This window comes from Oncorhynchus masou, unplaced genomic scaffold (assembly GCF_036934945.1).
Source record: "Oncorhynchus masou masou isolate Uvic2021 unplaced genomic scaffold, UVic_Omas_1.1 unplaced_scaffold_2424, whole genome shotgun sequence".
NCBI lineage: Eukaryota > Metazoa > Chordata > Actinopteri > Salmoniformes > Salmonidae > Oncorhynchus > Oncorhynchus masou.
In genome coordinates this window covers 27,501-41,379 of record NW_027008878.1, presented here as the reverse complement: position 1 = coordinate 41,379, position 13,879 = coordinate 27,501, and the positions used below count along the sequence as shown (strand labels likewise).

General features: G+C 47.3%; 1 pseudogene; it reads right to left on the bottom strand.

Annotated features, from left to right (window-relative positions):
• The window catches only part of LOC135533518 (multidrug resistance-associated protein 1-like), a 59,298-nt pseudogene that overhangs the window by 18,798 nt on the left and 26,621 nt on the right, over positions 1 to 13,879 (bottom strand).

Genomic DNA, 13,879 nt, shown 5'->3' with positions numbered 1-13,879 from the left:
TAAACTGAATGTAGACAGCGCCACCTGGGATGGGAGGGGAAATGCATGTTATATATCATAATATAACAATATATAATATCACATAAACTGAGCGTACACAGCGCCACCTGGGGATGGGAGGGGATGCATGTTAAATATCATCATCAGATACCGAGGGGAGGATAGAGACAATCAAAGACAATGTTAAATATTTATGTCAGGGACATAGGTGGATCAAGTCACCATGTAGAGTGAGTGTGAGCATACATGTGTGTGTGTGTGTGTATATGTGTGTGTGTGTGTGTGCATGTGTGTGTGTGTGTGTCTACATTCTACTGTAACTCACCAGAAAGGAGCACAGACCCAGGTGAAGGTGGATATGCCCCAGGTAAGCAGCCTTCTTGAGGACACGGGCTCGCTCTCTCTGATGGCTGACACCTTGTCTTTGAAGGCCAGCTCCCACGCATACAGCTTCAACACCTTTAGGTTTAGGTTTAGGTTTAGGTTCAGGTTTATTTGAACATCTCGGTACATATTCAGAAACATTGATCAAATTGATCAAATTTGTGTTTGTCTGAGCTCGTCCGGCTGTGTCTAACTGAGCTCGTCCGGCTATGTCTAACTGAGCTCGTCCGGCTGTGTCTCTCTGAGCTCGTCCGGCTGTGTCTGACTGAGCTCGTCAGGCTGTGTCTCTCTGAGCTCGTCCGGCTGTGTCTGTCTCAGCTCGTCCGGCTGTGTCTAACTGAGCTCGTCCGGCTGTGTCTGACTGAGCTCGTCCGGCTGTGTCTGACTGAGCTCGTCCGGCTGTGTCTGACTGAGCTCGTCCGGCTGTGTCTCTCTGAGCTCGTCCGGCTGTGTCTAACTGAGCTCGTCCGGCTGTGTCTGACTGAGCTCGTCCGGCTGTGTCTCTCTAAGCTCGTCCGGCTGTGTCTCTCTGAGCTCGTCCGGCTGTGTCTCTCTGAGCTCGTCCGGCTGTGTCTGACTGAGCTCGTCCGGCTGTGTCTGACTGAGCTCGTCCGGCTGTGTCTGTCTCAGCTCGTCCGGCTGTGTCTAACTGAGCTCGTCCGGCTGTGTCTGTCTCAGCTCGTCCGGCTGTGTCTAACTGAGCTCGTCCGGCTGTGTCTGTCTGGCTTAATAAACCCCAAACCAAGCCCATCTGGCACTCCAGCCAGGCTAGAGGAAATGCTGAAAGAACTGGAATCTGAAGTATTTGACCCCAACCCTGACATGCAGAAACATACATAAAATGTGATACAAATTCAAACAGTATATAAACCTCAGGTCAAAAGACATGTGATGTGATACCTTGATGCCGTTGAGAACTTCGTTCATCAGCTTGATGCGGTTGTCTTTACTCTTCATCTGAGCTACCTGGTGATCACAACACCACAATACCATCACATAAACTGAACGTACACAGCGCCACCTGGGGGATGGGAGGGGAAATGCAGTGCGGCAGTGTAGCCTAGTGGTTAGAGCGTTGGACTAGTAACCGGAAGGTTGCAAGTTCAAACCCCGAGCTGACAAGGTACAAATCTGACGTTCTGCCCCTGAACAGGCAGTTAACCCACTGTTCCTAGGCCGTCATTGTAAATAAGAATTTGTTCTTAACTGACTTGCCTAGTAAAATAAAGGTAAAATAAAAATAAATAAAAAACATCTCTGCTACATCTCTATTACATCGCTGCTACATGTCTATTACATCGCTGCTACATCGCTGCTACATCTCTGCTACATGTCTATTATATCTCTGCTACATCTCTAGTGATACCTGGTATCAGAGTGATGCTGTGAATAAGGGGTCAGAGAGGTACCTGGTATGTTGCGAATAAGGGGTCAGAGAGGTACCTGGTATGTTGTGAATAAGGGGTCAGAGAGGTACCTGGTATGCTGTGAATAAGGGGTCAGAGAGGTACCTGGTATGTTGTGAATAAGGGTCAGAGGTACCTGGTATGTTGTGAATAAGGGTCAGAGAGGTACCTGGTATGTATAAGGGTCAGAGAGGTACCTGGTATGTTGTGAATAAGGGGTCAGAGAGGTACCTGGTATGCTGTGAATAAGGGGTCAGAGAGGTACCTGGTATGTATAGGGGTCAGAGAGGTACCTGGTATGTTGTGTATAAGGGGTCAGAGATGTACCTGGTATGTTGTGAATAAGGGTCAGAGAGGTACCTGGTATATATAAGGGGTCAGAGAGGTACCTGGTATGTATAAGGGTCAGAGAGGTACCTGGTATGTTGTGTATAAGGGGTCAGAGAGGTACCTGGTATGTTGTGAATAAGGGGTCAGAGAGGTACCTGGTATGCTGTGAATAAGGGGTCAGAGAGGTAACTGGTATGTTGTGAATAAGGGGTCAGAGAGGTACCTGGTATGTATAAGGGGTCAGAGAGGTACCTGGTATGTTGTGAATAAGGGGTCAGAGAGTACCTGGTATGCTGTGAATAAGGGGTCAGAGAGGTACCTGGTATGTTGTGTATAAGGGTCAGAGGTACCTGGTATGTTGTGAATAAGGGGTCAGAGAGGTACCTGGTATGTTGTGAATAAGGGGTCAGAGAGGTACCTGGTATGTTGTGTATAAAGGGGTCAGAGAGGTACCTGGTATGTTGTGAATAAGGGGTCAGAGGTACCTGGTATGTTGTGAATAAGGGGTCAGAGAGGTACCTGGTATGTTGTGAATAAGGGGTCAGAGAGGTACCTGGTATGTATAAGGGGTCAGAGGTACCTGGTATGCTGTGAATAAGGGGTCAGAGGTACCCGGTATGCTGTGAATAAGGGGTCAGAGAGGTACCGGTATGTTGTGAATAAGGGGTCAGAGAGGTACCTGGTATGTTGTGAATAAGGGGTCAGAGAGGTACCTGGTATGCTGTGAATAAGGGGTCAGAGAGGTACCTGGTATGTTGTGAATAAGGAGTCAGAGGGTACCTGGTATGTATAAGGGGTCAGAGAGGTACCTGGTATGCTGTGAATAAGGGGTCAGAGAGGTACCTGGTATGTTGTGAATAAGGGGTCAGAGAGGTACCTGGTATGCTGTGAATAAGGGGTCAGAGAGGTACCTGGTATGCTGTGAATAAGGGTCAGAGAGAGAGGTACCTGGTATGCTGTGAATAAGGGTCAGAGAGGTACCTGGTATGTTGTGAATAAGGGGTCAGAGAGGTACCTGGTATGCTATGAATAAGGGGTCAGAGAGGTACCTGGTATGTTGTGAATAAAGGGTCAGAGAGGTACCTGGTATGTTGTGTATAAGGGGTCAGAGAGGAACCTGGTATGTATAAGGGTCAGAGAGGTACCTGGTATGTTGTGAATAAGGAGTCAGAGAGGTACCTGGTATGTATAAGGGGTCAGAGAGGTACCTGGTATGCTGTGAATAAGGGGTCAGAGAGGTACCTGGTATGTTGTGTATAAGGGGTCAGAGAGGTACCTGGTATGTATAAGGGGTCAGAGAGGTACCTGGTATGCTGTGAATAAGGGGTCAGAGAGGTACCTGGTATGTTGTGAATAAGGGGTCAGAGAGGTACCTGGTATGCTGTGAATAAGGGGTCAGAGAGGTACCTGGTATGTATAAGGGGTCAGAGAGGTACCTGGTATGCTGTGTATAAGGGGTCAGAGAGGTACCTGGTATGTATAAGGGTCAGAGAGGTACCTGGTATGTATAAGGGGTCAGAGAGGAACCTGGTATGCTGTGTATAAGGGGTCAGAGAGGTACCTGGTATGTATAAGGGGTCAGAGAGGAACCTGGTATGTTGTGAATAAGGGGTCAGAGAGGTACCTGGTATGTTGTGTATAAGGGGTCAGAGAGGTACCTGGTATGTATAAGGGGTCAGAGAGGAACCTGGTATGTATAAGGGGTCAGAGAGGTACCTGGTATGTATAAGGGGTCAGAGAGGTACCTGGTATGTATAAGGGGTCAGAGAGGAACCTGGTATGTTGTGAATAAGGGGTCAGAGAGGTACCTGGTATGTTGTGAATAAGGGGTCAGAGAGGTACCTGGTATGTTGTGTATAAGGGGTCAGAGAGGTACCTGGTATGCTGTGTATAAGGGGTCAGAGAGGTACCTGGTATGTTGTGTATAAGGGGTCAGAGAGGTACCTGGTATGTATAAGGGGTCAGAGAGGTACCTGGTATGCTGTGAATAAGGGGTCAGAGAGGTACCTGGTATGTTGTGTATAAGGGGTCAGAGAGGTACCTGGTATGTTGTGTATAAGGGTCAGAGAGGTACCTGGTATGTATAAGGGGTCAGAGAGGTACCTGGTATGCTGTGAATAAGGGGTCAGAGAGGTACCTGGTATGTATAAGGGTCAGAGAGGTACCTGGTATGTATAAGGGGTCAGAGAGGTACCTGGTATGTTGTGTATAAGGGGTCAGAGAGGTACCTGGTATGCTGTGAATAAGGGGTCAGAGAGGTACCTGGTATGTTGTGAATAAGGGGTCAGAGAGGTACCTGGTATGCTGTGTATAAGGGGTCAGAGAGGTACCTGGTATGTTGTGAATAAGGGGTCAGAGAGGTACCTGGTATGCTGTGAATAAGGGGTCAGAGAGGTACCTGGTATGTATAAGGCGTCAGAGAGGTACCTGGTATGCTGTGAATAAGGGGTCAGAGAGGTACCTGGTATGTATAAGGGGTCAGAGCGGTACCTGGTATGTATAAGGGGTCAGAGAGGTACCTGGTATGTTGCGAATAAGGGGTCAGAGAGGTACCTGGTATGTTGTGAATAAGGGGTCAGAGAGGTACCTGGTATGTATAAGGGGTCAGAGAGGTACCTGGTATGTTGTGAATAAGGGGTCAGAGAGGTACCTGGTATGTTGTGAATAAGGGGTCAGAGAGGTACCTGGTATGCTGTGAATAAGGGGTCAGAGAGGTACCTGGTATGTATAAGGGTCAGAGAGGTACCTGGTATGTATAAGGGGTCAGAGAGGTACCTGGTATGCTGTGAATAAGGGGTCAGAGAGGTACCTGGTATGTTGTGAATAAGGGGTCAGAGAGGTACCTGGTATGCTGTGTATAAGGGGTCAGAGAGGTACCTGGTATGTTGTGAATAAGGGGTCAGAGAGGTACCTGGTATGCTGTGTATAAGGGGTCAGAGAGGTACCTGGTATGCTGTGTATAAGGGGTCAGAGAGGTACCTGGTATGTTGTGAATAAGGGGTCAGAGAGGTACCTGGTATGTTGTGAATAAGGGGTCAGAGAGGTACCTGGTATGCTGTGAATAAGGGGTCAGAGAGGTACCTGGTATGTTGTGAATAAGGGGTCAGAGAGGTACCTGGTATGTATAAGGGGTCAGAGAGGTACCTGGTATGTTGTGAATAAGGGGTCAGAGAGGTACCTGGTATGCTGTGAATAAGGGGTCAGAGAGGTACCTGGTATGTATAAGGGGTCAGAGAGGTACCTGGTATGTTGTGAATAAGGGGTCAGAGAGGTACCTGGTATGTATAAGGGGTCAGAGAGGTACCTGGTATGCTGTGTATAAGGGGTCAGAGAGGTACCTGGTATGCTGTGTATAAGGGGTCAGAGAGGTACCTGGTATGCTGTGTATAAGGGGTCAGAGAGGTACCCGGTATGTTGTGAATAAGGGGTCAGAGAGGTACCTGGTATGTTTTGGTCTTCATGGCGATCACACCGTTGATTGGCACCATCAGAACCATTACAGCCACGCCAGCCAGCACCGACGGACCCAAGTTCTACACAGGACATGACATCACAAACCATTGAGAACTCGTTAAGACGACAACAGTCTCTGCTGCGTATGTAACAGAGTTGGATTCAGAACCTCACTCCTTAGCTTGAAATGTGTCTACTTGCGCCATCAAAATGCTATCCAGATCACACCCAGTCAGTAACAAGTACCTGCCACAGGATGTACAGAACCAGTATGACGTCTTGGTTTATTTAAAGATCTTTGGTGCATACCTGCCACAGACAGGAAGTACAGGGCCAGTATGACCTCTTGGTTTATTTAAAGATCTTTGGTGCGTACCTGCCACAGGAAGTACAGGGCCAGTATGACCTCTTGGTTTATTTAAAGATCTTTGGTGTGTACCTGCCACAGGAAGTACAGGGCCAGTATGACCTCTTGGTTTATTTAAAGATCTTTGGTGCGTACCTGCCACAGGAAGTACAGGGCCAGTATGACCTCTTGGTTTATTTAAAGATCTTTGGTGCATACCTGCCACAGGAAGTACAGGGCCAGTATGACCTCTTGGTTTATTTAAAGATCTTTGGTGCGTACCTGCCACAGGAAGTACAGGGCCAGTATGACCTGTAGAGGAGCAGACCAGATCATGTTGATGTAGGTGATGAGGTCCATGAAGCGCTGGGCGTCGACCGACATCAGGTTGACGATCTCTCCCACTGTAGACGTACGCCGCGCCGCGTTACTGATCACCAGAGCCTGGGAGGGGCAGAGGTTAGAGGGTAAAGGTCAGACAGGGTTAAGGGTCAATGAAGGGTCTACAAATGTCAGATCAATCGATCATCAATTGATTGATTAGTACACATACGATCAGTAGACAGACTCTACTGTAGCGGTGTGGAGCATCATGACAAATTAACTCTCAATTAATCGCTGATCAAATCAATCAGCCAATCGCTGATCAAATCAATCAGTCAGTCGCTGATCAAATCAATCAGTCAATCGCTGATCAAATCAATCAGCCAATCGCTGATCAAATCAATCAGTCAGTCAGTCGCTGATCAAATCAATCAGTCAATCGCTGATCAAATCAATCAGTCAATCGCTGATCAAATCAATCAGTCGCTGATCAAATCAATCAGTCACTGATCAAATCAATCAGTCAATCGCTGATCAAATCAATCAGTCAATCGCTGATCAAATCAATCAGTCGCTGATCAAATCAATCAGTCGCTGATCAAATCAATCAGTCAATCGCTGATCAAATCAATCAGTCAATCGCTGATCAAATCAATCAGTCACTGATCAAATCAATCAGTCACTGATCAAATCAATCAGTCAATCAATCAAATCAATCAATCACTAATCAAATCAGTCAATCGATCAGCAGAATATTATTATTATATATATTTTTTTAAACAAAACCTTTATTTAAGTTGTACCTTCATTTAACTAGCCAAGTCAAGTGAATAGTGATTACCTTCCTGTAGACAGCTCCTACTATAGCAGTGCGTAGCCTCATTCCCGTGACGAAGCACACATGGAAGTACTTCTGCAGGATGAGGGTCTGGAAGCAGGTGCAAACGAACAGCAGCGGTGTAGAAGTAGCCCTGCCACGAGGGGGCGCTAGAGTCGTTCACAAACTGGATCAGCAACCTGAGGGGTTGGAGGTCAAGGGGTTAGCAGGTCAGAGGACAAAAGGCAATGACACAGCCTGAGAGACGATGATAAAAAGAGGTCAAATGTCAGTGGGTAGGGACGGCAAGAGAGATGGACACAAAGGCCGAATTCAAGGGTTCTTCTGACGATCTGAAACAAAACGTCCATTTGGCGACGTCAGAAGAAAAAAACTGATTTCTAATAATTCCAAGAGCACATGAACACAGCAAGACAGGTCAGACATCTATACAGCCTGAAACGACAAGAGCACATGAACACAGCAAGACAGGTCAAACATCTATAGAGGCTGAAACCACAAGAGCACATGAACACAGCAAGACAGGTCAAACATCTATACAGCCTGAAACGACAAGAGCACATGAACACAGCAAGACAGGTCAAACATCTATACAGCCTGAAACGACAAGAGCACATGAACACAGCAAGACAGGTCAAACATCTATACAGCCTGAAATGACAAGAGCACATGAACACAGCAAGACAGGTCAAACATCTATACAGCCTGAAACCACAAGAGCACATGAACACAGCAAGACAGGTCAAACATCTATAGAGGCTGAAACGACAAGAGCACATGAACACAGCAAGACAGGTCAAACATCTATAGAGGCTGAAACCACAAGAGCGAGAGAAAGAGAGGTCTAGTGTTGTACGTTGTACCCAAACTACAGTACTTTTTAAAAATATTTTATCTTGGAAAAACTGTCCTGAATTAGAATGACTTACTTTCGGTTCTTCTAATCAAATATGTTGTACGTTTGGAAACTAACTAAATGTTTTGAACTTATTAGAAAATAAATCAAGTTTTTTGGTAAGACATGAACAGAATGCATCAGTGGTTCGTATTCCCTGAAACTTCCTGCAGAGGCAACGGCACGGAATGACCGTCTGTCTGTGTGTGTGTGTGTGTGTGTGTGTGTGTGTGTGTGTGTGTGTGTGTGTGTGTGTGTGGTCTGCGTATTGTCCACCACGTTGTGTAGCCGTTAAGCGATGCTAATGATAACCGTCTTACAACCACCCCCACGAGAACAGAAACACCTACAACGACCCCCTCCTCTAGAACAGAAACACCTACAACGACCCCCCACCCCCCCCCAGAACAGAAACACCTACAACTACCCCCACTAGAACAGAAACACCTACAACGACCCCCCCACCCCCACTAGAACAGAAACACCTACAACGACCCCCCCAGAACAGAAACACCTACAACTACCCCCACTAGAACAGAAACACCTACAACGACCCCCCCCCACCCCCACTAGAACAGAAACACCTACAACGACCCCCACTAGAACAGAAACACCTACAACGACCCCCAGAACAGAAACACCTACAACTACCCCCACTAGAACAGAAACACCTACAACTACCCCCCACTAGAACAGAAACACCTACAACTACCCCCCACCCCCACTAGAACAGAAACACCTACAACTACCCCCAGAACCACTAGAACAGAAACACCTACAACTACCCCCACCCCCACTAGAACAGAAACACCTACAACTACCCCCCACTAGAACAGAAACACCTACAACGACCCCCAGAACAGAAACACCTACAACTACCCCCACTAGAACAGAAACACCTACAACTGACCCCCCCCACTAGAACAGAAACACCTACAACTACCCCCCCCCCCACTAGAACAGAAACACCTACAACTACCCCCACCCCCACTAGAACAGAAACACCTACAACTACCCCCACTAGAACAGAAACACCTACAACTACCCCCACTAGAACAGAAACACCTACAATGACCCCCCCCCCACGAGAACAGAAACACCTACAACTACCCCCACTAGAACAGAAACACCTACAACGACCCCCCCCACTAGAACAGAAACACCTACAACGACCCCCCACTAGAACAGAAACACCTACAACCCCCCCCCACTAGAACAGAAACACCTCCAACGACCCCCCCACTTTGGAACAGAAACACCCCCCCCCCCCCACTAGAACAGAAACACCTACAACGACCCCCCCCACTAGAACAGAAACACCTACAACGACCCCCCACTAGAACAGAAACACCTACAACGACCCCCCCACTAGAACAGAAACACCTACAACGACCCCCCCACTAGAACAGAAACACCTACAACGACCCCACTAGAACAGAAACACCTACAACGACCCCCCCACTAGAACAGAAACACCTACAACGACCCCCCACTAGAACAGAAACACCTACAACGACCCCCCCCCACTAGAACAGAAACACCTACACTAGAACAGAAACACCTACAACGACCCCCCCCACTAGAACAGAAACACCTACAACGACCCCCCACTAGAACAGAAACACCTACAACGACCCCCCCCACTAGAACAGAAACCCCTACAACGACCCCCCACCCCCACCCCACTAGAAGAGGAGACCAGACGAGAGTATCTCACCTACCTGAGTATATTCGGCCCCACGAACATGAGAATGTCCTGGATGATCTTGTAGAGAGAAGAGATGAGGAAGTAGGGTCCGAAGGTGAGACAGAGGGCCCAGAACAGAGAGGGTTCTCTAGTCTTCTGGGGCGTCTTCATAATCAGGATCTCTGACTCCTCTACGGGGACACCCTCCTTCTCTCCCCGAGGAGCCTTCTTCGGGGGAGTACAGAGTCTTCTCCTCCGGTCTGGGAGAAAGGGCGGGAGGGGGAGTTATTTAGCTTGTTTTCGCTTACGGTGTGCCCTAATGTACATGACCTTTTGACCTTGCCCGAGTGCAAACGCGCCATGACGTGCAAGTGCGCGTGTGCATGCCTGCACGTTTTCTGCACGCATGTGTGGAGGTGTGTGGTTCCTGGTGGGTTCTCCTGACCTTTTGACCTTCAGGCACTCGTTGTCCCAGCGTCGTACGAGCTGAGGGACGACCCTCTGGGAGCGGTCCTCTGAGTTCAGGCACCACAGATCCTTCTGTTCTAACGGACGCTTATAACCTGTTACTATCAGACTGGAGGAGAGGGGAGGTAGACAAATGAGCAAGAGGGAGAGAGAGAAAAACACACACAGAGAGAAACACACAGAGAGAGACACACACAGAGAGAGAGACACACACAGAGAGAGAAACACACAGAGAGAAAACACACAGAGAGAGAGAGAGAGAGAGAGAGAGAGAGAGAGAGAGAGAGACACACACAGAGAGAGAAACACACACAGAGAGAGAGAAACACACAGAGAGAAACACACACAGAGAGAGAAACACAGAGAGAGAGAGAGAAACACAGAGAGAAACACACAGAGAGAGAAACACAGAGAGAGAGAGAGAGAGAGAGAAAACACAGAGAGAAAACACATAGAGAGAGAAAACACACAGAGAGAAACAAAGAGAGAGAAACAAAGAGAGAAACACAGAGAGAGAAACACAGAGAGAAAGAAACACACAGAGAGAAACACACACAGAGAGAGAAACACAGAGAGAGAAAACACAGAGAGAGAGACAGAGAGAGAAACACAGAGAGAAAGACACACAGAGAGAAACACACACAGAGAGAGAAACACACAGAAAGAAAAACACAGAGAAACAGAGAGAGAAAGCACAGAGAGAAACACAGAGAGGGAGAGACACACAGAGAGAGAAACACAGAAAGAGACACACATAGAGAGACACAGAGAGAGAGAGAAATACAGAAACACACAGAGAGAGAAATACACAGAGAGGGGAGAGACAGAGAGAAACACACAGAGACACACAGAGAGAGAGAGAGACACAGAGAGACACACAGAGAGACACACACATAGAGAGAGAGAGACAGACAGAAACACAGAGAGAAATACACAGAGAGGGAGAGACAGAGAGAAACACACAGAGAGAGACAGACAGAGAGAAACACAGAGAGAGAAACACACAGAGAGAAACACAGAGAAACAGAGAGAGAGAAGCACAGAGAGAAACACAGAGAGAGAGAAACAGAAGGAAGGAAGAAAGGAAGGAAACAGTCAGCACTAACACTTCCTGTAGAAACAGAAACTCATGCCTGCTGTTTCCAGAGGGGTATCCTACAACCCAGGATCAATGAGTTCGCCAGCTAACTTCCATAAACAACCAGAAATTACTATTGATTTTTCACGGGTTCATTAAGAAAGCTAAACCTATATGTGTTTTTGGTTGTTGAGTTAATTAGACCATGCCAAAAGTTATTTAGAAATATTTTGTCACGTTTAAATAGATGTTACTTCCTAACAGCTCACCCAGTGATCCACCAGAAGCTGATTCTGGACAGAAAGGAAGCTCCGATCTCAGGACAGGGATTCTGTAACCGGCAGGAGATGGATCACACAGATTAGAAACACACACACATGGACACACGGAGCTGTGAGGGGAACGGCACCGCAGTACCTCCAGGCTCTGATCAGGCCCTACACCCAAACAAGGGCACTGCGTTCATCCACCTCTGGCCTGCTCGCCTCCCTACCACTGAGGAAGTACAGTTCCCGCTCAGCCCAGTCAAAACTGTTCGCTGCTCTGGCCCCCCAATGGTGGAACAAACTCCCTCACGACGCCAGGACAGCGGAGTCAATCACCACCTTCCGGAGACACCTGAAACCCCACCTCTTTAAGGAATACCTAGGATAGGATAAAGTAATCCTTCTCACCCCCCCTTAAATGATTTAGATGCACTATTGTAAAGTGGCTGTTCCACTGGATGTCATAAGGTGAATTCACCAATTTGTAAGTCGCTCTGGATAAGAGTGTCTGCCAAATGACTTAAATGTAATGTAAATGTAAATGACACACACACACGGACACACACACACGGACACACACACACACACGGACACATGCACGGACACACACACACACACACATGCACGGACACATGTACGGACACACACACACACACACATGCACGGACACACACGCACCCTTTCTAACTTTCTCTTAATTAGATACTTATTTTCCACCATAATTTGCAAATAAATTAATTAAAAATCCTACAATGTGATTTTCTGGATTTTTCCCCCTCATTTTGTCTGTCGTAGTTGAAGTGTACCTATGATGAAAATTACAGGTCTCTCTCATCTTTTTAAGTGGGAGGACTTGCACAATTGGTGGCTGACTAAATACTTTTTTGCCCCACTGTACTTGTTAGCATTGCTAACCTTTCATATTACAGAGGAACACTGGGGGGATTTTACATGTACTTGTTAGCATTGCTAACCTTTCAGATTACAGCGGCTCACTGGGGGGATTTTACATGTACTTGTTAGCATTGCTAACCTTTCATATTACAGAGGAACACTGGGGGGATTTTACATGTACTTGTTAGCATTGCTAACCTTTCATATTACAGAGGCTCAAGTGGGGTTTGAAAAATAGCGCCTCGTGTTCAGTGCCAGTATTACCGAATATCCCGGGATGGCACAAAGTCGGTATTAAAGACAATCTGGATACCGCACAAGTCTAATGTCAACCATCGAAATCAATTCATTCAAAAATTCTCCTCTTTTGGCTTGAGAGCACACAAATTGTCCCAATTGATAATCTACAATTACTGCAGACATTTGCCAATGCATTGATCATGAAATTGAAAGCTTGTCTTTATACAATGCCTTATGATAATGTTTAATGATAATGTACAAACTATATGAATAGGCATACGACATTAAAGAGAAGACGAGGCTATTTGATTAATCATTTCTTGATCATGGTTCATTTGGGACGGGGAGGGGGACGGGGACAGGGGACGGGCGGTGGGACAGGGACGGGGTGGGACGGGGGACGGTGGGACGGGGACAGGGGGGCGGTGGGGACGGGGGACAGGGACAGGGGGACGGTGACAAGGGGGACGGGGCGGTGGGACGGGGGACGGTGGACGGGGACAGGGGGGCGGTGGGGATGGGGGACAGGGACAGGGGGACGGTGACAAGGGGGACGGGGGCGGTGGGACGGGGGACGACGGGGGACGGGGACAGGGGGACGGGGACAGGGGGGACGGTGGTAATTTCAGAGGGTCTGCTGTCTGAACAACTTTTATTTGTATTGCTTTTAAATCTTTTTAATAATTTTTAAAATCTTATTTACACTTTGTTCTAGCTATTTGTGTAGGTAGCTATCAAGTAAACACAATGTGTTCCCTCCAGCTGAGAAAGACACACTAACAAAAACAAAGGTAGGAATAGATTGTTTTCTGTTAGAAAACTCCCTTTTAGTCTACACTGATGTGTCAAGCCTATTAAAGGGATGTTATATTGCACAGCTTAGCATATAAACTAAACCTCTGTACAGATTTCTTGTTTGTTCAAACATCTTTCTCTCCAGCTGCCAGTGCGACCACAGCATAGAGATGGCTAGCTAGGCGGCGAAGCCCTCTATGGGGCTGTTCTAATCACAGAAGCAATCAATAACAGAGATCAGAGGTGAGCACTCTATCCATTTCTATGGCCAGCTGTCGTGACATTTCTCCAAACGGCCTTTCTCCACTCGCTCAAGGATCATTGAGGAAACCGCGAGTGTGTCACAAGAAAAAAGTAACGAACAATATTCCAATATTTGAATACAGCAACTCGTAATATTATTAGTTACTCGTGAAAGTAATAAGACTGAAACACGTTACCCTCAACACACACACACACACACACACACACACAC